Here is a 23,542-nt window from a genome sequence, read left to right as displayed (position 1 = left end):
ATATGTATGTAAGTTTTGTCCTGCATATCTCATTTTGTTTTTATGAAAACTAGCCATTTTATTTCAGGACAAAACTCACTTTTTTGAACAAACTTATCAAAATTCAGTTATCATTCCCACAAGCCCTTTACCTTTTTAAATATTCATTTAAGTTTTACATCCTTCATTTTATCCTGTGAAGAAAAATTGACTATTTATTTCGCCTTAGTTAAGAACTATGTTTTATGAAGACTTGTAGTAATTTCATTAATCAGGACTTACAATTTTTATCATTGTAGAGATCTTATTAGCATTTATACTTATGTATTAATATAAGCACTTATTTTTTGGCTATTTGAATAGAGCTCCCCTAGGAACTATTATCCATTAATTTAATATTACCACCCAGAGGCACCTAAATATACACTGACATTGAACAAACAAACACAAAAACAATTAAACCAACAGAAATAAAAGTTTATAATGACTCATAATTGTAGGTCTAGAGTTCCTAGAATTCAAAATCTAATGTTCCCTCATTGGGGATGTATGGACAAAAGTCTATACTCTTTGAATGAAAGTAATACTTTGTTGTTTTTCCACTTCACAATTAGCTGCTTTCAATAGTTGTTGTGTTGTAGAATTTGAGAGAGGTTCAATTATTTGTGTATAGAGAGGCCAGGACTCAGGAATGATTTTGAGAAGGAAAAATGGTTTATTGACGGCCCGCCGGACTCGGGAGCTTTCTGTTTGAATCCTGAGCCCTGAACAAGATTTTCAAATGTCTTTTATACAGAGAGGAAAGGCCAAATGGTTCCTTTGTTTCAGTTCTCAATAGGCTCAATTAGCATATGTATCTTCCACATCTTAGGTAAGCTTTTAGCCTGGACTCCAGACATTCTAGATACGCATTTAGCATAGTTTGTTTGCATTTCCCCTAAATACTTAAAGTTTATAGACCTTGCATTGTTAACTGTTTCCTGCTCACCAAGGGCAGGACTGCTGCCTTTTATCTGTTGTAAAGTGCAGAGAGAAAGATCGCCTGTTGCCTGGATAATGTATTTCTCCTTTTATACTAGTGCCTGCAGTCAGCTTTCCTCTCACAGGGCAATTGATGTCCTGTCTCTGCACGAAAGCAGCTTACCTCAAGGGCGGCTGTGATTACTAGCAGCGATGAACACCTGGAATATAGTTACACTGGGGGCCAACCTGAAAAATTCCCCGCAGCTAGGGAGAAAATCAGCTGCCCCAAGCTTGGGCGAAAATTGCCACGGAAATGAAAAAAACATACACAGAAGTCATATGCAGGGAGGGCCTCATCTGGCTTATTTCTCTTGATTATATATCACGTATTTTTGGATTTGGCCAAGGCCTGTGGGTAAACTTAAATTTCTCAAGTATGTTTTGTCCTGGAACAAGAAACCTTGTCCCTAGACTCACATCTTATCTACCAGCAAAAATGCAAGAAAAAGCCATTTCCAAACTTCAAGCAAAAACAATAGCTTGTGCAGAGATAGGGAGGACAGAGCTATTTTTGCTCTGAAGCAAGAACAGACGAGCTTTAATAAATCACTTAAGCATGCCCGTGCCGGTGGTGGAACTAATCCCCACAAGTCCTACTGCTAAGGCCCCTCTCTCTCATTAAATGCTTTGCTTAAGCTGATTTCAGCTCCTGGCCTGATTTCTAAGCACCTGCGTCCCTCAGCGTCCCCCTGAGCCTAACGAAGAGTTGACGTCATCAACAGAGCGACGGAAGTTAACGCTTTTAAAAAACGGCAGCGACATCATCCAGCGCTCTGGAGGATGTTAGAAGCTGGACGAAGACTCCATCAACTTTGAATTGAAGAAAGAGAAAAATACCAGGTGGGAAAATTTCATCCATGACCTGCCGGTCCTCTTCCCTTCCCTCTCAATGTGTCTCATGTAATGCGTGGGAGTTCTCTAGAGGGGGCCCCTCACTGAAAAAAAAGATTTTAGAAGAACTCACAGCTGTGAGTAAGAACCCCATGCATATCCAGGCACGGAGACCCAAGTCCATCCACAGAGACCAAGGGTGGAAAACAAGCCTTTGAGGAGTACTGGAAACAAAAGGGCCCCTCGGTGGAGGAGGGGAGGTGAACAGAGGCAGAATGGCGGTAGCTAATGCCATCTAGTTACCGTTGGTGGGATTCTAATTGCAGAATTGACTTTTCTGGAGGGACTCACCTTACGGGAATAACTCCATCTGAAACCCAGAGGCAGGGTTTTCCTAGCAGGGAGGAAACCTAAAGCAGAAAAGCCTCATGAGGAAAATAGTGGGGATGCTTAAACGGAACTGCTTTGTGAGAGGAGGGTCTCAGAAACAAAATGTGCAAGGAAAATGGGGTACGGAGTGAGGAAGAGAATTTAAACAAATTACAGGAACTGGGGACAGAATTCTGCACAAAAATAAACAAAACTGATCAACTTTCCTGCTGAAGACAGGAAAGAAGCCGCCAGGTTAGGGCAAGTTGTGATTATGTTTCGGGTTCTGGAGAAATGACAACCTCAAAGAGATAGGACCTTAGTTAAGCTTCAGTTTGCTGGTAGAGGGCTTAGTATAAGGGAAAACAGCTGTGGCATAAATTAATTTCTTTAACAATTTCCTCCAGTTTGATCTGGCTTTCAACTATTAATCAAAATTTAAGGTATTGTATCCATTTTCAGTTACTGCCTGAGGTCTTGGAGTAGTACTTACAGGTTGTTTTCATATTAGGCACATAGTCACGATGATGTCAGTTTTTCCTTGATCATCATTTTTATGTCACTCTAGATACAAAGAAATCATTTGCTATTTTACAAGTAACTGATGTCATGAATTCAAAACTCTTGAGAGCAATGAGTGCTCCAGGGAGACTAAAATGAGTATTGTAAATAAAAAATGCCCGAATGCCCACCTCATGGTATGCTACTAAGCCTAGGGCCCATGATTTGAACCAGGAAGGCCTTATCTCTTTAAGCTATATGGCATGTTTTAATTTTTTCATGCTTTTGTGTTATGTGTGAGACAACTTCCCCAATAGAGTTAACTTAAGTAGAGGAAGTGGTGTTGGCAATGGCAAAATGCTTCCTTGTTCAGCCTAGTAAACAAATTTGGCAATGCTATTTTCTAAAATAAAATAAGCAAAAAAATCTAATGACTTGCTGTGCTGCTGTATAGTAGTAGATTTATTATTTTCTCCTATTGTGATCGATAAATATCTAATCCCGTTTTCATTTGTGTTAAGCATATGGCAAAGTAGCAAAAATCTGCCTAAAGAGGCAAAATCAGAATTATTAACTCCCTGTGTTCATCCTGTTTTGCTTGAGAATGTAGATTGAGGCTAGTAGTCCAGTGAAAAGTTTGATTGATTATACACTCCTAAGGGGCTGTGAGGAGACCAAGGGCACATTGCCCAGGAATTTACTAGCTATTAAGGCAATTTACTGCCCAGGGAATAGCCCTATAAAATTTCCACAATAGAAATTTTGCCTGGCAAAACATCAGTACATCCAAAGTGATCTTGTTTAAAGATCCATTACTAGGAATACTGTCACTTGTCGGTTGGATCCAAGGTTCTGTGGTATTCAGAGTATAAATGAGGAGAGGACCAAAATTTACTTGTGTTGTGAATCTTTTGCAATTGAGTACCTTAACCCTGAAAGTGGACATGCATTAAGTTAACTTATAGTTCTTGGAGGCATATGGATTATTTTAGTAAGGTTTCCATGCACTTCTGTGATATGTTTAATCATCTAGACCAGTTGTGACTATAGAGTGATTGATCCTGAGCAAAAGCAGTCTTTTTCTTCCCAATTCACTTTATTTTTTATATTTATTTTTAAATGCATTTTTTGTAGCTATATAGATTTAAAAAGTTACAAAAATATATGAGGTTCCCATATACCGCACACCCCACCCTGCCACTCCTCCTACATCAACAACCTCTTGCATCATTGAGACACATTCATTGCATTGGGTGAATACATTTTGGAGCTCTGCTGCATCATGTGGATAATAGCTTACGTTGTAGTTTACACTCTCCCCCATTACATGCAGTGGGGTATGGCAGGATATATAATGTCCAGCATCTGTCCCTACAACATCAATCAATAACACCCCATACCAGTGTTCTTTCCCTGCCATAGTTGAATCCCTCTGTGGTCCAAACTCCTTGAAAATGAAGCATAATATATTGCCAAATTCAATTAGTAGGAAAATGAAATAGTAATGGTAGATTTAAAGATTAGAAATAGAATACATACTAGTTTAGAAAAACTAAAAGTAAAAAATAATTGGGGTATCAAAAATGAAAAATATGAAACTTTGTTTTTGAGATTTTGCCTTTCATAACTGTCATAGGTATTGCACTGTATGTATAGGGGTAAGGCAATTTCATTCTTCCTCAGGGTCTATATCCTTTTACAAATTTTTAATATTGTCTTCAAAAAGCTTTTAGATCACAGAAAAGTCACATATACTATATAAGGCACTCGTATATATCCAGCATCAAACACTTCCCCTTCCACAGCAATGATCATTTAACATGTTCATGTTATAGTTGCTATTGCTGATGTGCAGATATTGAAACATAGCTTTCAAACATGGTTCCATTTTGGTTTACATTATGATTTATATTTTAGACTGTACAAATTTCTAAATTTTTAGTTTATAATTTACATTTTAGCTTAGAGTTTTATACAGTTGTGTATTGTTGTAGCATTTGAGAGAAGTTTAATTATTTGAGTATAGAGAGGCCAGGACTCGGGAATGATTTTGAGAAGGAAAAATGGTTTATTGACGGCGAGCGGGACTCGGGAGCTTTCTGTTTGAATCCCGAGCCCTGAACAAGATTTTCAAATGTCTTTTATCCAGAGAGGAAAGGCCAAGTGGTCTCTTTGTTTCAGTTCTCAATAGGCTTTAATTAGCATATATAGCTTCCACTTCCTAGGTAAGCTTTTAGCATGGACTCCAGATATTCTAGATAAGCTTTTAGCATATTTGGTTTTTGCATTTCCCCTAAATACTTAAAGTTTATAGTCCTTGCATTGTTAAACTGTTTCCTGGGACTGGAGCCCTTGCAATTGTGCCTAATGGCAGGACTGCAGCCTCTTACTGTTCCACACCCACAAGTCAAACAGCTTAGGTTATCTCTGAAGAGACAAAGAGCCTTCCACCCATAGCCCACATCAGTATAAGTTGACATGTCCTATATCCATCATTACATGATCTTGTGGAGCACTTCCATTGCCCCCCAGTTACTGGGCTTCTATCTATTCTGTACCTTTCTCCCTCTCCCCTCAGGGCCCACAGTGACAATCAATCTTCACTGCTTGAGGGACCAGATTTACAGTTACTGGCAACAATGCTGAGTGCTTGACATACTAGACTGCCCAAACCAATTGGGAGCCACCAATTCTTTCAAGGGACACAATTCCCTGTTTGAGAACATCAGGTTTCTCCAGGATGTGGGTATACCTTCACAATCATATAGTCTCCACCCAAGGATTTAACACATTATGACAAATGAGCATTCACACACTCCCTAGAAGCTTGCCCCCGTGTCAGATGCCCCCTTTAAGCACCTTAAACTCATAATCCTTCCTTATTATATTGTCTAAAGAGTCTTCTCAGCCTTATTCAACCATGTACCTGACAGTCTCGCGTATTCAACTGTTCCCCAAGCCCTCCCCCTAATTCCCTGGGCCTTCTGACTCATCCAGCCCTAGCCCCCCTCAAACCTACAAAGCCCCACCCAATAATATTCCTGTGCCCCCATCTTATCCCTTCCCTGTACAACTACTTACCTCCACTTTATCATAGATTTCACTCATGTAGACATCAGCTCACAACCTTGCTTTCATCCCCAATTTCCTGTAAGCCTATCATCCAGTCTCTAGCTCTCTGACACAGCTTGGTTTGCTCTTTCAAAGGAGAGGTCATGCAGTATTTGTCCTTCAATGCCTGGGTCGCTTCACTCAACATAAGGTCCTCAGGATTCATCCATGTTATCCTATGTGTTTGTACTGTATTCCTTCTTATAGTTGAGTGGTATTCCATTGTATGTATGTTCCACATTTTGTTTATACATTCATCTGTTGATGGCAATTTGGGTTGATTCCACCCTTTGGCAGTAGTGAATAATGCTATGATGAACAGTGTTGTGCATACTTTGGTTTGTGTCCTTCTTTCAATTCTTCTGTGTATATCCCCCACTATGGAATTGCTGTGTTACATGGCAAATCTGTAGCAGCTGGATCCTTCTGCATTACCACAGCAGTGGGTAAATGTTCCCATTCCTCCACATCCTCTCCAACACATTTATTTTAAAGATTGATTGATTGATTGATTGCCCCTACTTGTAGATTGCTTGCTGTCTGCTCTCCTGTCTTCATTCACTATATGATCTTCCATGTTTGCTTGTCTCCCTATTTTGCATCACCTTGCTGCCTCCCCCCCTTGCAGTTTGCTTCTGTCTGCTTCCTGTGTCCATTGGCTCCATGTTCTTCTGTGGTTGCTTGTCTCCCTTTTGTTGAGTCACCTTGCTGTGCCAGCTCTCTGTGGCATGCAGGTTGTTGGCTCTCCATGGCATGTGGGCCGTTGGCTTACTGTGGTGCATGGGCCTTTGGCTCTCTGCTGTGCACAAGTGAGCTTGCCTTCACAAGGAGGCCCTGGAACAGGAACACAGGGCCTCCCATATGGCAGATGGGAGCCCAACCTGTTGGGTCACAGCCACTTCCCCTCCCCAAAACTTTCAGTCTTTTGTTTTTTTAATAGCTGCCAGTCTTATGGGAGTATGATGGTTTGTCATTCTAGTTTTGATTTGCATTTCCTGAAAAGCTAGTGATTTTGAGCATCTTTTCATGTGCTTTCTAGCTAATTATAATTCTTCTTTAGAGAAGCATCTGTTCAGATCTTTTGCCCATTTGTTGAATGGGTTGCTTGTCTTTTTAATTTTGAGATATAGGTGTTTTTTTATGTGCAGGATATTAGCCTTTTATCAGATATATGGTTACCAAATGTTTCTCCCATTGGGTAGGCTGTCTTTTCACTTTCTTGACAAACTCCTTTGAGGTGTAAAATGCTTTAGCTTTGAGGAGGTCCCATTCACCTATTTGTTTTTTGGCATTTTGTTCTATGGGTGTGAAGTTCATGAAGCCATTTCCTATTACAAGATACTGTGGATGTTTCCCTACATTGTTTTCCAAGATCTTTATTGTCTGGGCTCTTATATTTAGGTCTTTGATCCATCTTGAGTTGATTTTTGTATAAGGTGTGAGATGGTAATCCTCTTTCATTATTTTGCTTATGGATATCCAATTCTCCAAGCACCATTTGGTAAAGAGGCCATTCTCTCCAATTGAGTAGGCTTGGTGGCCTTGTCAAATATCAAGTGACTGTATTTATGAGAATTTATATCAGAACTCTCAGTTTGGTTCCATTGTTCAGTATGTCTATCTTTGTGTCAATATCATGCCATTTTCAACACTGTTCCTTTGTAGTTTGTTTTGAAGGCAGGTAGTGTGAGTCCTTCAATTTCATTTTCCCATGTAATATGTCTTTGACTGTTTGAAGCCTCTTTCCTTTCCAAATAAATTTCATAGTTTGTTTTCCTAGTTTATTAAAAAATGCTGTGTTGATTTTTTTTATTGAAGTATGTCATTCATACATGAACACACATAAACAATAAGTGCATAGTAAAGATTGTGAACTTAAAAAATAAACACACATAACATTTCACAGGGATCTCATACATCACCCCTCCACCAACTCTTTGCATTGGTGTGAAACATTTGTTACAAGCTATGCTAGAGCATTGTCAAAATATTACTACCAGTTATATTCATTATCTTACATTTGGTATATTTTTCCCCCCAACCCGTCCTATTTTTTTTAATGTAGTTTTGTTATAGGTATTGGGAACCTGCAAAACAATCATACAGATGTATAGATTTCCCATAAAACTCTACCCCCTGGTGGAACATTTGTTACAGATTATGAGATAATATCATCAGGCTATTACCACCAATCATGGTCCATAGCATACATTTGACACATTTTTTCCACACACCTCCTTTCTCAACACAGTATACCTTGGCATTAATGCAAGAATGTTATAGTACTGCTGTTAACCATAGTCTATAGGTAACACCAATTGTAGTTTTCCTGTGTTTCTCTGTATTCCCATCACCCTGCAATAGTGATGTACATCTGTCCTAGGTAACAGAAGGACTCTCTTGCATTTGTACCCTTAACCACAATTCTCAACTGCCTCTGGGCTCACTGGGTTGTTCAGTCCCTAGATTATTCTTTAGCTTTCTTTGTATTGGTATTTACTTCCCCAGACTACCTTTTTCAGTTACAATCCCATTTATAAACCAGTTGTTACTCACTATAATGTGCTACTATCACCTCTATCCATCTCCACACTTTTACAGTCAAGTTCATTAAAACTTCTACATACATTAGACATCTATAGTTCTTCTCAACCCTACTCTTATCTCCTTATAATCTATACTCTAGGTTTTAATTCCATGTGTTTATTATTTGTATTTAGTTTCATATTAATGAGACCATGCAATATTTGTCCTTTTGTGTCTGACTTACTTTGCTTAGTATAATGTCTTCAAGATTCATCCATGTTATCCCATATTTCCCAATCTCATTTCTTCTTATTGTAACATAGTGTTCCATCATACATATATACCACAGTTCGTTGGTGGATGGATGCTTGGATTGTTTCCATCTTTTGGCAATTGTGAACAATGCCACTATGAACATTGCTGTGCAGGTGCCTATTCATGTCATAGTTTTTAGTTCTCCTGGATATATTCCTAGTAGAGGAAATGCTGGATCATATGGCAGTTCTATATTTAGCTTCCTTAGGAACTGCCAAACTGTCTTCCATAGAGGCTGCACCATTTTACACTTCCACCAACAGTGATGAAGTGTTCCTGTTTCTCCACATCCTCTCCAGCACTTATTGTTGTCTGTTTTTTTAAATAATGGCTATTCTATGTGGTGCTAGATGATATCTCATCGTCGTTTTAATGTGTGTTTCCCTAATAGCTAGTGATATGGAACATTTTTTATGTGCTTTTTGGCCATTTGTATTTTCTCTTTGGAGAAATGTCCTTTTAAATCGTTTGGCCATTTTAAAATTGGATTGCTTGTCTTTTATTGTTGAGTTGTATGATCTCTTTATATAGAATTGAAATTAAATGCTTACTGGATAAATGGTTTCTAAGTATTTTCTGCCATTAACTGGGCTGCCTTTTCACCTTCTTGATGAAGTCCTTTGAATCACAGAAATGTTTAAGTTTGAGGAGGTCCCATTTATCCATGTTTTCTTTTATTGCTCATGCTTTTTTTATTTTTTTTAATTTTTTTATTTTTTATTGACTTTGTAATAATATTACATTAAAAATATATATGTGAGGTCCCATTCAACCCCACCCCCCCACCCCCCCTCTCCACCCCCCCAATTGCTCATGCTTTTTGGTGTAAGGTTTAAGAATCCACCACCTACCACCAGGTCTTGAACATGTTTCCCTACATTTTCTTCTAAGAGCGTTATTGTACTTACTTTTATATTTAGGTCTTTGATCCGTTTTGAGTTAATTTTTGTATAAGGTGTGAGGTAGGGGTCTTCTTTCTTTCTTTTGCCTACGGATATCCAGTTCTCCCAAGACCATTTATTGAATAAACTGTTCTGCTCCAACTGGGAGAGCTTGACAGACTTGTCAAAAATCACTTGGTTGAAGATTTGAGGGTCTGTTTCTGAATGATCATTTCAGTTCCATTTGTCTATGTGTCTATCTTTATGTCAATATCATGCTGTTTTTACCACTGTCGCTATGTAATATGATTAAAAGTCTAGAAGTGAGAGTCCTCCAACTTCACTTTTCCTTTTTCAGATGTTCCTGGCTATTTGGAGCCTCTTCCCCTTCCAGATAAATTTGCTGATTGTGTTTTCCATTTGCTTAAAAAATGCTGATGGAATTTTGATTGGGATTCCCTGCAATCTGTATATCAATTTGGGTAAAATTGATATCTTAATGATATTTAGTCTTCCTATCCATGAGCATCGAATGTTTTTCCAATTATTTAGTTCTTTTTTTATTTCTTTTAGCAATGCATTACAGTTTTCTGAATACAAGTTGTTTGCATTCTTGGTTAACTTTATTACTAAATATTTTATTCTTTTAGTTGCCATTGTAAATGGAATTTTTTCCTGACTTCCTCCTCAGATTGTGCATTTAAATTTTTTTTTTTAGTTAATAGATCATAAGGGATGTTACGTTAAAAAACCTTAGAAAGAACATGAGATTCCCATATAACCCACTCCCCTCTCTGCACCACATTATTTTTGTAAATTGTATATTTGAAGATATATACATCACAAAAATATGTTACACTAAAAAATATGAGGTTCCTGTATACCCCCCCACCCCACTCCTCCCACACCAACAACCTCCCTCATCATTGCGGCACCCTCATCGCACTCAGTGAAGACATTTTGGGGCACTGCTGCACTACACAGATAATAGTTTACCCTGTAGTTTGCACTCTCCCCCAGTACATTCAGTGGGTTATGGCAGGATATATAAAGGTCAGATGCTCTGACCCTGCAGTATCATTAAAGCAACTCAAAATCTGAAAATTGCCCCCACATCACATCTCTTCTACCCTCTTCCTGTCCTCAGCAACTACTGTGACCATGTTCTCCTCGATACTAAAATTTCTTCGATTTCTCATCACAGTAGTTTTATAGTAGAATATCAGTAAGTCCACTATAGTCCATATTTTATTCCTCCATTATGTGGACTCCAGGATGGTGATGTCCCCTCCACCTCTAGATCAAGAGGGGGCTTAGATTACACAGTTGATGTTTATAACTGTAACTACTACAAAAATACCCAACATACCTTGTAACTTATTTATGTTCCCTATATACTTGCCCTGGAGAACTCCTCCCCACCCATGTGCCCCCCATCAATAACACCCTACACTGGAGTTCCTCCCCTGCCACAGTTGAACCTCTCTGTGATCCAAAACTTCTTCAACAATGAATCTTAATATATTGCCAAATTCAATTAATAGAAAATTGAAATACAGTGATGGGTTTAAAGTTTAGAAATAGAATACATAGCAATTTAGAAATACTAAAATAAAAATAAATTGATGTATTCATAAAATGAAAGATATTATAAAGCTTTGTTTCTAACATTTTACCTTTCATCACTGTAGTAGGTGTTGCCCTGTATGTACAGTGGCAAGACATTTTCATTTCTTCCTCAGTGTCCACATCCTTCCTTTTTTTTTTTCTAATTTTTTATTTTGTCTTCAAAAAAGTTTTAGATCACAGTAATTCACATACACAGTATTGGGGACTCCCAGATATCGAACATTAAACCCTTTTCCCCTTTCCCCAGCAATGATCTCTTTACATATTCATGTTATATTTGATGCAGGTATGTACAAATTTTGAAACATAGCTATCAAACATGGTTCCATTTTGGTTTACATTATTTTTTCTATTTTAGACTGTACAAATTTCTAAGTTTTCAGTTTCCTTATGTTTTACACTATAGTTTACATTTTAGTTTAGAGGCTTTTATACACTTTAGATGTAAGTTGACATATCCATCATTGTATAATCTTGTGGATCACTTCCATTGCCCCCCAGTTCCCTTCTTCCGTCCATGCTATATCTCTCTCCCCCTCCCCTCAGGGCACACTGACACTCAGTCTTCACTACTTAAGGAACCAGATTTACAGATACTGCAGCAATGCTGAGGGCTTGACATATTCACCTGCCCTAACTAATTTGGAGCCAGCAATCCTCTTGGGAGACACAATTCCCTCTCTTTGGGAACATCAGATCTCCCCAGGATGTGGGTACACCTTCACAATCATTGTATGGGTCTCCACCCAATGTTATAACACACTATGACAAAATGATCACTCACATACTCCCTAGTAGCTTGCCCCTATACCAGATGCCTTCCCCTTAAGCACCTTAAACACGTGATGCTTCGTTATTATATTTTCTAAATAGTTTTCTCAACAGTATAGTTTCAACCATATACCTGACATTCCCCCATATTCAATGGTTCCCCCAGCCCTCTCCCCAATTCCTTGGGTATTCTGACCCATCCTCCCAAGCCTAACCCCCTCAATCCCACAAAGTCCCACCGAAAGGTATCCCTATGCCCCCATCTTATTCCTTCCATATAAAAATACTTAACTTCCAGCTTGTCATAGACTTCACCCATGTAAGTGTCAGCTCACAACTTTCCTCATCCCCCAGATTCCTTTAAGCCTATCTTCCAGACTTGAGCTCTCTGAGACAGCACAGTTTGCTTGTTTCATATCAGAGAGGTCATGTAGTATTTGTCCTTCAATGCCTGGCTTGCTTCACTCAACATAAGGTCCTCAAGATTCATCCATGTTATCACATGTGTTTGTATTATATTCCTTCTTATAGGTCAGTAGTGTTCCATTGTATGTACATATGACATTTTATTTATCCATTCATCCGTCGATGGGCATTTGAGTTGATTCCTTCTTTTGGCAATAGTGTATAATGCTGCTATGAACATTGGTGTGCATATATTGGTTTGTGTCCGTATTTTCAGATCTTCTGGTTATATACCCAGCAGTGGAATTGCTGGGTCATATGGCAAATCTATAGCTAACTTTTTGAGAACCGCCAAACAGTCCTCCAGAATGGCTGGGCCCATTTGCATTCCCACCAGCAGTGGATGAGTGCTCCTGTTCCTCCACATCCTCTACAGCACTTGTAGTCTTCTATTTTTTTTAATAGCTGCCAGTCTTATGGGAGTAAGATGGTATCTCATTATAGTTTTTTTTTTGAAGAGTTTTTTATTTATTTATCCCCCCCCCCCATTGTGTGTTCTCTATGTCTATTTGCTGCATCTTGTTTTGTTGTCCGCTTCTGTTGTTGTCAGCAGCACGGGAATCTGTGTCTCTTTTTGCTGTGTCATCTTGTTGCGTCAGCTCTCCGTGTGTGCGGTACATTCTTAGGCAGGCTGCACTTTCTTTCACGCTGGGCAGCTCTCCTTACAGGGTACACTCCTTGCGCGTTGGGCTCCCCTATGCGGGGGACTCCCCTGCGTGGCACGGCACTCCTCGCGTGCATCAGCACTGCGCATGGGCCGCCAGCATACGGGTCAAGGAGGCCCAGGGTTTGAACCACCGACCTCCCATGTGGTAGACGGATGCCCTAACCACTGGGCCAAGTCCGTTTCCCTCATTATAGTTTTGATTTAAATTCCCCTAATAGCTAGAGATTTTGAGCATTTTTTTCATGTGCATTTTAGCCATTTGTATTTCTTCTTTGGAGAAGCATCTGTTCAGATCTTTTTCCCATTTTTTAAATGGGTTGTCTTTTTATTTTTGAGATATAGGAGTTCTTTATATATGCAGGATATTAGTCTACTATCAGATATGTGGTTACCAAATATTTTCTCCCATTGTGTAGGCTCTCTTTTCACTTTCATGACAAACTCCTTTGAGGTGCAAGAGGCTTTAATTTTGAGGAAGTCCCATTTATCTATTGGTTCTTTTGCTGCTTGTGCTTTTGGTGTGAAGTTCATGAAGCCATTTCCTATTACAAGGTCCTGTAGGTGCTTCCCTATGTTGTTTTCCTAGGTCTTTATGGTCTTTGTTCTTACATTTAGGTCTTTGATCCATCTTGAGTTGGTATTTTTATGAGGTGTGAAATAGTAATCCTCTTTCCTTCTTTTGCATATTGATATCCAATTCTCTAGACACGATTTGTTGAAGGAGCCATTCTCTCCCAGTTAAGTGGGCTTGGTGGCCTTGTTGAGTATCAGATGACTGTATATATGAGGATCTATATCAGAGCTCTCTATTCAGTTCCATTGCTCAGTGTTTTTATCCTTGTGCCAATACCATGCCATTTTCACTACTGTAGCTTTGTAGTATGTTTTGAAGTCAGGTAGTGTGTTTCCTTTGGTTTCATTTTTCTTTTTCAATTTTTCAATGTGTCTTTGGTTATTTGGGACCTCTTTCCTTTCCAAATAAATTTCAGAGTTTATCTAGTTCCTTAAAGAATGCTGTGTTGATTTTATTGGGATTGCATTGAATCTCTAGATCAGTTTTGGTAGGTTAGGCATCTTAATAATATTTAGTCTTCCTATCCATGAACAGTGAATATTCTTCCATTTGTTTAGGTCTTCTTTGATTTCCTTGAACAGTTTTGTGTAGTTTTCTGTGTATACGTCTTTTACATCTTTGGTTAAATTTATTCCTAGGTATTTGATTTTTTTATTTGCTGTTGTAAATGGTATTTCTTTCTTGATTTCCTCCTCAGATTGCTGATCATTGGTGTACAGAATGCTACTGATTTTTGTGCATTGATCGTATACCCTGTGACTTTACTGAACTCATGTATAAGTCCTTAGAAGCTTATCTGGAGACTTCTCAGGGTATTCTATGTATATTATCATGTCATCTGCAAATAGAGAAATTTTAACTGCTTTCTTCCCAGTTTGGATGACTTTTATATCTGGTTCTTGCCTCAGTGCTTGAGCAAGTACTTCTAAGACAGTGTTAAAATAGAAGGGGTGATAGTGGGCATCCTTGTCTTGTTCCTGATCTTAGAGGGAAAGATTTTAGGATTTCACCTTTGTAAATGATGTTGGCTGTGGGTTTTTCGCATATACCCTTTATCATATTCAGAAAGTTTCCTTCTATTCCAATCTTTTGCAGTGTTTTTATCAAGAAAGGGTGTTGTATTTTGTCATTCTGCATCTGTAGATAGGATCATGTGATTTTTTTCCCGTTCATTTTGTTTATATGGTGTATTATATTAATTGGTGTTCTTATATTGAGCCATTCTTGCATACCAGGAATGAAGCCTACTTGGTCATGGTGTATAATTTGTTTAATGTATTTTTGAATACGATTAGCAAGTATTTTGTTGAGGATGTTCACTTCTAGGTTCATTAGAGAGACTGGTTTTTAATTTTCCTTTCTTGTGGTTTCTTTGTTTGGCTTTGGTATTAGGGTAATGTTGGTGTTACAAAATGAATTAGGCAATGTTCCTTCGATTTCAATTTTTTTGAAGAGTTTAAGCAAAATTGATGTTACTTCTTTCCGGAATGTTTTGTAGACTGCACCTGTGAAGCCATCTGCCCCAGGGCTCTTCTTAGTTGGGAAGTTTTTAATAACTGATTCTCTTTACTTGTGATTGGTTTGTTGAGACCATCAGTTTCTTCTTTTGTCAATGTACACTGCTTATGTGTTTCTAGGAATTTGTCCATTTCCACCAAATTGTCTTTCTTATTGGAATACAGTCTTTTGAAGTATCCTCTTAATGATAGTCTTTATTTCAGTAGGGGTCAGTGGTAATATCACCCTTCCCATTTCTTATTTTGTGTATTTTCATCTTCTGTCTTTTTTTCTTTGTTAGTCTAGCTAAGGGTTTGTCATTTTTGATTGATCTCCAAGAACCAGCTCTCTTGTTTTGTTTATTTTTTTGAGTGTTTTCCTATTTTCTATTTCATTTAGTTCTTCTCTGATCTTTATTATTTCTTTCTTCTTTCTTTGTGGTTAGTTTGTTTTTTTTACTAATTCCTCCAATCGTTCAGTTCGTTCTTCAATTTTAGCTCTTCTTTTTTGATGTATGAGTTTATGGCTCCGAATTTCCTTCTCAGTACAGCTCTTGGTGCATCCCATAAGTTTTGATATGTTGTGTTATCATTTTCATTAGTTTCAAGATAGTTATTGATTTCTGTTGAGGTTTCCTCCTTGACCCACTGTTTTTCTAAGATTTTGTTGTTTAACTTCCATATCTTGGTGCCAAATCTGGGTCTCTGGTCCTTGCAGATTTCCAGCTTTGCTCCACTGTGGTCAGAGAAATTATGTATGATTTCAGTCTTTCTGAATTCATTGAGACTTTCTTTGTGGCCTAGCATGTGGTCTATCTTGGAGAATGATCCATGTGCACTTGAGAAAAATGTATATCCTGCTGTATTTGGTTGTAATGTTCTGTATATGTCTGTTAGGTCCAGCTCCTCTAATATATTGTTCAAAGTCTTTGTTTCTTTATTGATTCTCTTTTGAGATGTTCTGTCTAATGGTGATAGTGGTGTGTTAAAGTCCCTCACTGTAATTGTAGAGGTATCTATTCCTTCACTTAGTTTCTCCAGTGTTTGCCTCACGTATATGGAGGCACCCTTGTTAGGGGTGCAAATGTTTATGATTATTCTTTTTTCTTGAATGATTATCCCTTTCCCTAATATGTAGTGTCCATCTTTGTCTGTCACAATTGTTTGCATTTAAAGTCTATTTTGTCTGATATTAATATAGCTACTACTGCCGTTTTCTTGTTATTGTTTGCCTGTAAGTTTTTTTTTCCCGCCATTCACTTTCAATCTCCTTGAATCCCTGGATCTAAGATGAGTTTCTCTTAGACGACTTATAGATGGGTCATATTTCCTCATCTAATCTTCCAATCTGTGTCTCTTAACAGGTGAGTTTAATCCACTGATATTTAGTGTTATTATTTTCAAGGAATTACTTATATTAGGAATCTTTTCTTTGGATTTGTGTTTGTCTTATGTTGTTTGAATTTTTTTCTCTTTTTGTAGTTTTGATTGTACTTACACTGTCCTCTAACTCTGTCTCTCCTGTTTTTTTCTTTCCTCCTGCACAACTCCCTTTAGTATTTCTTGAAGGGCAGGTTTCTTGTTGGCATACCCTCTTACTTTTGTTTATCCGTGAATATTTTGAACTCTCCATCATTTTTGAATGCTAGCTTTGCTGGATAAGGTATTCTTGGTTGGAAATTCTTTTCTTTTAGTACCTTGATTATGTCATATCACTGCCTTCTTGCCTCCGTGGTTTCAGATGAGAGACAAGCACTTAATCTTATGGAGCCTCCCTTGCTTTTGATGGTTCTCTTTTCTCCTGCTGCTTTTAGTATTTTCTCTTTGTCTTGAACATTGGATAATTTGAGAAGTATATATATGTCTTGGGGTAGGCCTGTTGGGAGTTATGCTGTTCGGGGTGCATTGTGCTTCCTGGACATGTACATGCGTCTCCCTCAATAGATGTGGGATGTTTTCAGCCCTGATTTCCTCCAACACACCTTCTGTCCCCTTTCTCTTCTCTTCTCCTTCTGGGATGCCTACAATGTGATATTTGTGCATTTTGCATTGTCAGTCAGGTCCCGAAGTCCCTGCTGGATTTTTTCTATCTTTTTATTGATTAATTCTACTATCTGATTTCAGATGTACTGTCTTCCACATCACTAGTTCTTTCCTCTGCCTCTTCAAATCTGCTCTTATTTGCTTAGAGTGTATTTTTGATTTCTTGGATTGTGCTATGGATCCCCATCATCTCTATGATCTTTTTGTTCATGGTCACAATTTCTTCTGTACGCTCTCTAAGTGTTTCTTAATATGCTTAATCTTGTCCCTCACTTTATTGAATCGGTCCATGATACATGTTTTGGGAACTTTAATTGTTCAATGTTCCACTTCTCTTCCTGGTTTTTAGTTTGGTCACTGGACTGGGCCATGTTTTCCTGATTATTAGTAGTTTTTTGTTGTTATCTGGTCATCATTTTATCTTGTTTTTTATTCTGTTGATTGTCTTCTTATTCTGGTCTTGTGTTTTAATTATTTGTTGTTTTTGTGTGTGTCTTAAGACTTTTCTTTGTTACTTTTTTCTTCTTATTCTATTTCCTTGTTGTTGACTAGGTTCCTTGAAGGAAAATATTAGGTCCATAGACAGCAAAAGGAGTAAGAAAAGAAAAATAACATAGCAGTATTGATAGTGAATGTTTGCAGAAGAACCATGTGAGATCTAGGAGAATGGATATAGAACTCATGGAAGCTGTGTATAGTTACAACTGTAAAAAAGTGGAGTACCTATAATATATTAAACTGAATATTGGGATGAATGTACAATGAATTCAAAGGTCAGTGTGGTCAGGATAGAAGGAAAAAGAAAAGGGAGGACAATAATATAAAGAGTGAATAAATGATAGAGAACAGATTCGAGGTATTAGAGATAAAAAGTCAGGAATATTGGGGGCTAAACAGAGAGAGGTGGGATTTAAGAGAAGCAGGAAGTGGTGGAGGAGAGAATGATGTAAAGGAAAGGGGATTGCTTTGGTAGCCAAAATCAGTATGCAGAGAAAAGAGAAAATTGAGGATGAGGAAGCATAGCAAATAAGAAATGTTGCCTGCAGCACTAATATTAAAAAAAAAGAAAAAAATAGAAAAAGAAAGAATAAAAAAAGCAGAAGAAGAAAAAGAGAGGGGAGAAAAAAAGGAAGAAAAAAAAAGATGGTGGTGGGGATAAAGAGGAAGAAAAAACAAGAAGACAAAAAGACCTGACAAGGACTCAGGCAAAGAATCCTCTTTGCATTTGAATAAACGCCTTAGGGGTCTGACCTTCCCCTTTTTTCCCTTCCTCACTTTCCTCTCTCCCAAGGCAGCAGGAAGGCTGCATAAAGGCTCCTGTAGGAAATTCAAATGGGTCCCTGGTGAACCAACTCACCTGAGAAAATGACTCTTAATTTCTTGAGAGAGAACCTACCTCTTGTCAGAAACCCTAAATATGCTATTAGAAGCTTGTAAAGCACATCCTACTGTCCCTCTCCCTTAGGTGTGCTACAAGGAGGCTAGTTAATTTTATGACTCCACCTTCTCTCAAACCAAGTTTCCCATCTCATGGTGTTTAGGTAAATTGGGCTCTCACTGGATTCACCTCTCCTCTCTTCCTAGACTCTCTGGAAATCGGCTGATATGCTCCTCCAAACTCAATAAAAGGAGGAAACCAGAAAATTGAACCTCCACTCCTTGGCCCCTCTTCACCTCCCACCTAAACCCTCCCACTCCCAGAGTTAGTCCATGATGGGAGGGGTAGGGCAATGCCAGATTTCTGGGAGTGCTGGACTTGGGAAACAGAGGCCCAGAAACATGAGGACTTGGAGTATGTAGGTCTGTGAAATGTGGGCCATGGGAGTTCAGGGGACACAGGTTTGGGGTTCACACATTTGGGAAACATGGGGCTTGGAATCTCCGCCCGAGAGCCAGCAGTTCTCAGTGAACGCTGTGGCCCTTAGCCCTAGGGGGAAGACTTCCAAGTTCAGTGTTAGAAACCCACAGTTCTATCTTGAGCAAACACCACTTCTGCTTCAGTCTTGCCAGATTGATGTCCAGACACCTCCTGCCCTGCAGTTTCCCAAACCAACCTGCTCTGGTAGGACACTGTCACCACACAACCGGTCTTTTGTAAGAGAAATGATGATGGTGTACTTACTCAAATGCCATCTTGCCCCGCCTTCAGATTGTGCATTATTAGTGTATAGAAACACCACTGATTTTTGTGTATTGATCTTGTATCCTGACACTCTACTGAAATCATTTATTAGCTCTAGCAGCTTTGTTGTAGTTTTTTTTTTTTTTTGGATTTTCTAAATATACAATCATATCATCTGTCAGTAGTGAATGTTTTAATTCTTCCATTCCAATTTGGATGCCTTTTATTTCTTTTTCTTGCCTGATTAGCTATATAACCTCTAGCAATATATTGAACAACAGTGGTGACAGTGGCACCTTTGTCTTGTCCCTGACAAGTTGTTCACCATTGAGTACAATGTTAGCTGTGGGTTTTTCATATATGGCCTTTATCATGTTGAGGAAATTTTCTTCAATTCCTACTTTTGTAGTATTTTTATCAAGAAAGGATGCTGTATTTTGTCAAATGCCTTTTCTGTGTCAATTGATAAGATCAGGTGATTTTTCTTCTTTGATTTATTAATGCGGTGTATTATGCTGATTGATTTTGTTGTGTTGAAACAGACTTGCATGCCTGGAATAAAATCCACTTGATCATGATGGATAATTGTTTTAATGTGTTGTTGGATTCAATTAGCAAGTATTTTATTGAGGATTTTTGCATCTGTATTCATTAGAGAAATGGGTCTGTAATTTTCCTTTTTTCGTAATATCTTTATCTGGCTTTGGTATTAGAGTGATACTGGCTTCATAGAATGTGTTTGGTAGCATTCCTTCTTGTTGAATTTTTTGTAAGAGCTTGAGTAAGATTGGTATTAAGTCTTCTTTGAATGCTTGATAGAACTCACCTGTGAAACCACTGGTCCTGGGCTTTTCATTTTGGGGAGTTGTTTGATGACTGTTTCAATTTCTTTAGTTGTGATTGGTTTGTTGAGCTCTTCTATTTCTTCTAGTGTCAACGTAGATTGTCCATTCCTAGGAATTTTTCCATTTCATCTAAATTGTCTAGTTTTTTAGCATAAAGTTATTTATATTGTCATCTTATGATCTCATTTCTGTTGCATCAGTAGTAAGATTCCCTTTTTCATTTTTTATTTCATTTATTTGCACCTTCCCTCATTTTCTTAGTTAGTTTAGGTAAGAGTTTGTTGATTTAGTTAATCTTCTCTATTGTTTTTTGTTCTTAATTTCATTTATTTCTGCTCTGATATTTGTTATTTCATTCCTTTTACTTGCTTTAGGATTAGGTTGCTGTTCTCTTTCTATTTCCTCCAGCTGTGTAGTTAGGTCATTGATTTTAGCTAGCTCTTCTTTTTTTAATGTAAGCATTGAGGGCTATAAATTTTCCTCTCAACAGTGCCTTTGCAGCATCCCATAGGTTCTTCTATATTGTATTCTCTTTGTCATTTGTCTCAAGATATTTATTGATTTCTCTTGAAATTTCTTCTTTGATAAAGTGATTATTTAAGAGTGTGTTGTTTAATGTCCGTATATATGTGAATTTTCCCTTTATTTCCACTTGTTGATTTCCAGTTTTACTCCATTATGATCAGAGAAAGTGCTTTGTATAATTTCAATTTTGTTGAATTTATTGAGATCTGCTTTGTGTCCCAACATATGGTCTATCCTGGAGAGACTCATGAACACATGAAAAGAATGTATATTCTGCTGTTTTGGGGGCTGTGTTCTGTATATGTCTATAAGGTTTAGTCCATTTATCATATTATTTAAGCTCTCTGTTTCTTTACTAATCTTCTGTCCAGGTGTTCTATCCTTTGCTGAGAGTGGTGTATTGAAGTCTCCCACTATTATTGTAGAGTTGTCTATTTCTCCCTTCAGTTTTGCCAGTGTTTGCCTCATGTATCTAGGGGCATCCTGGTTAGGTGCATATATACTTATGATTATTATTTCTTCCTGGCGAATCATCCCTTTTATTAATATGTAATGTCTGTCCTTCTCTCTAATAACAGTTTTGCTTTGAAAGTCTGTATCATCTGATATAACTATTTTTTTGGTTATTGCATGCATAGAATATCTTTTTCCAGCCTTTCATTTTCAACTTACTGGTATTCTTGGGTCTAAGGTGAGTCTCTTGCAACTCCATATAGATGGCTTATATTTTCTTATCCATTCTGCCTGTTTATGTCTTTTGATTGGGGAGTATAATCTATTAACATTCGATGTTATTACTGTAAAGGCAGTTCTTTTTTCATCCATTTTGATCTTTGCATTTTGTTTGTCATTTTATATTTGACACTTGTAGTTACTATTACAGATACAGTTGTCATTTATAGAGTCTCTTCCCGGCCTCTTTTTCCTGTCTTTTCTTTTCAGGTTTTAACAGTCCCTTTAGTATTTTTTGGAAAGCTGGTCTTTTTGTTATGAACTCTCTCAATTTCTGTTTATCTGTAAATATTCTAATCTCACCCTCATTTTTAAAAGATAATCTTGCTGGGTATAAAATCCTTGGCTGGCAGTTTTTTCTCCTGCAATATCTGAAATATATCATATGAGTGCCTTCTTGCCTCCATGGTTTCTGATGCGAAATTGGTGCTTAATCTTATTACGTATCCCTTATATGTTATGCATTGCTTTTCTCTTGATGCTCTCAGAATTCTCTCTTTGTCTCTGGCATTTGTCATTCTGATTAGTATGTGTCTCACAGTTGGTCTATTTGGATTTCTTCAGATGGGCATACGTTGTGCTTCTTGGACATGGATATCTATGTCCTTTGATAGGGTTGGGAAATTTTCTACCATTATTTCTTCAAATAGTCTTTCTGCACTTCTTTGCTTCTCTTCTCCTCCTAGGAAACCCATGACATGTATGTTTACATGTCTCTTGCTGTTATTTAGTTCCCTGAGACCCTGTTGAACTTTCTCCATTCTTTTCTTCATTTATTCTTTTGTTTGTTCCCTTTCAGAGGTCATGTCTTCAAGCTCACCGATCTTTTTTTCTGCTTCCCCAAATCTGTTATATGCCTCCCATGTATTTTTTATTTTATTTATTGCTTCTTTCATTCTCATAAGGTCTGCTATTTTTCTGTGTATGCTTTCAAATTCTGCTTTGTGCTCATTCAAGGTCTAGTTAATATCCTTAATCACTTTAGCCATCTCACTGAATTTATTGAGAGATCTGTTTGAACATCTAAGATTAGTTGTCTCAACTCCTTTATGTCATCTGCAGGTTTATCTTGTTCCTTTAACTGGGCCATCATTTCCTGTTTCTTGGTATGGATTGTTATTTTTTGGTGTTTGCACATCTGACTTGCTAGATGTATTTATTCTGGGTGCAGTTTCTCCCTTTAGTTTAGGGATTTATTATCTTTTCTCCCTTTCTGATTGTGTAGTAGGAACCAAGGATTTAGTTGGTGCTGCAAGCTATGGAGGCTGAAGCTGCCCACGTTGCCCCAGGAATTGATGAAATTTCTCCCAACTTTGTCCTCTCTCATGGCTAGGGACAGAGCTGTAGCCATGTATTATAATCCCAGTTTTGCACAAGACTGTCTGTAGTCACCCAGAGGCCCTGATTAAGCTTCGCACCCCTTCCTCCCCTACCTTAGGCAGGGATGGAGCTATACTCCAAAATGACCACAGTTGCTCAGTAAACTGATGTATCACCAGACCCTGTCCCTACTTGGAGTGGGAATGGACCTTCTACTGTGGCCAACAATCTAATCTCTGTGGGTCAGATATGCTTGAAGTTGCCCAGAGAGGCTTAGGGAGTGCTGTCCCTTCTGCCCTTTAGGGGATGGGAACAGAACCACAGATGCTCAACAGTTAAGTCCTCTAGGTTGAAATTACCTATCATTGCCTGGAAAGGCTGAGAAAGCACCAGGTACCTCCTATCCTATTGGGTGGCAGAAGTGGTTCTATGGGTGCTCAACAGTTCAGTCCCTTTAGGCTGAGAATACCTGCTATTGCCTGGAGAGGTTGAGGAAACACCAGCCCCCTTCTATCTTATTAAGGCATGGGTTTGGATCCACAGACACCTGACAGTACAGACCCTGTTCACTGAGGTTCCCACCATTTTCCAGAGAGGCTGTGGAGACACCAAAACACTCTTATCCTTTTGGGGGTGGGGATGGATTCATAGGCATCCAATAGTCCATCCCATGGAGGCTGAAGGTCTGCTATTGCCCAAAAAGACTGCGGAAAGACCAGCCCCTTCTTTCCTATGGGGGGGGAGGGGGTGAGGTTGCATCTATAAATACCCACCAGACCAGCTGTGGGCCAAAATCTCCTGCAGTTACCCAAAGAGG

The 23,542-nt window shown here is 38.3% G+C and overlaps 1 protein-coding gene across 2 annotated transcripts in view; it reads left to right on the top strand.

The window, feature by feature from the left end:
* The first annotated feature begins 1,769 nt into the window (after positions 1 to 1,769).
* Positions 1,770 to 23,542, top strand: part of LOC131276696 (zinc finger protein 705F-like) — a 215,363-nt gene continuing 193,590 nt past the window's right edge. Inside the window, exon 1 of one of the 2 annotated variants that reach the window (XM_058290213.2) lies at positions 1,770 to 1,842. The gene's annotated coding sequence lies outside the window, so the exon portion shown is untranslated. The remainder of the gene's footprint in view (positions 1,843 to 23,542) is intronic. The other variant, XM_058290211.2, reaches the window with a different exon arrangement.

Source organism: Dasypus novemcinctus, chromosome 30, assembly GCF_030445035.2.
Source record: "Dasypus novemcinctus isolate mDasNov1 chromosome 30, mDasNov1.1.hap2, whole genome shotgun sequence".
Taxonomy (NCBI): Eukaryota; Metazoa; Chordata; class Mammalia; order Cingulata; family Dasypodidae; genus Dasypus; species Dasypus novemcinctus.
The sequence above is the reverse complement of the archived record's forward strand: the minus strand, read 5'-3'. Positions and strand labels throughout refer to the sequence as shown.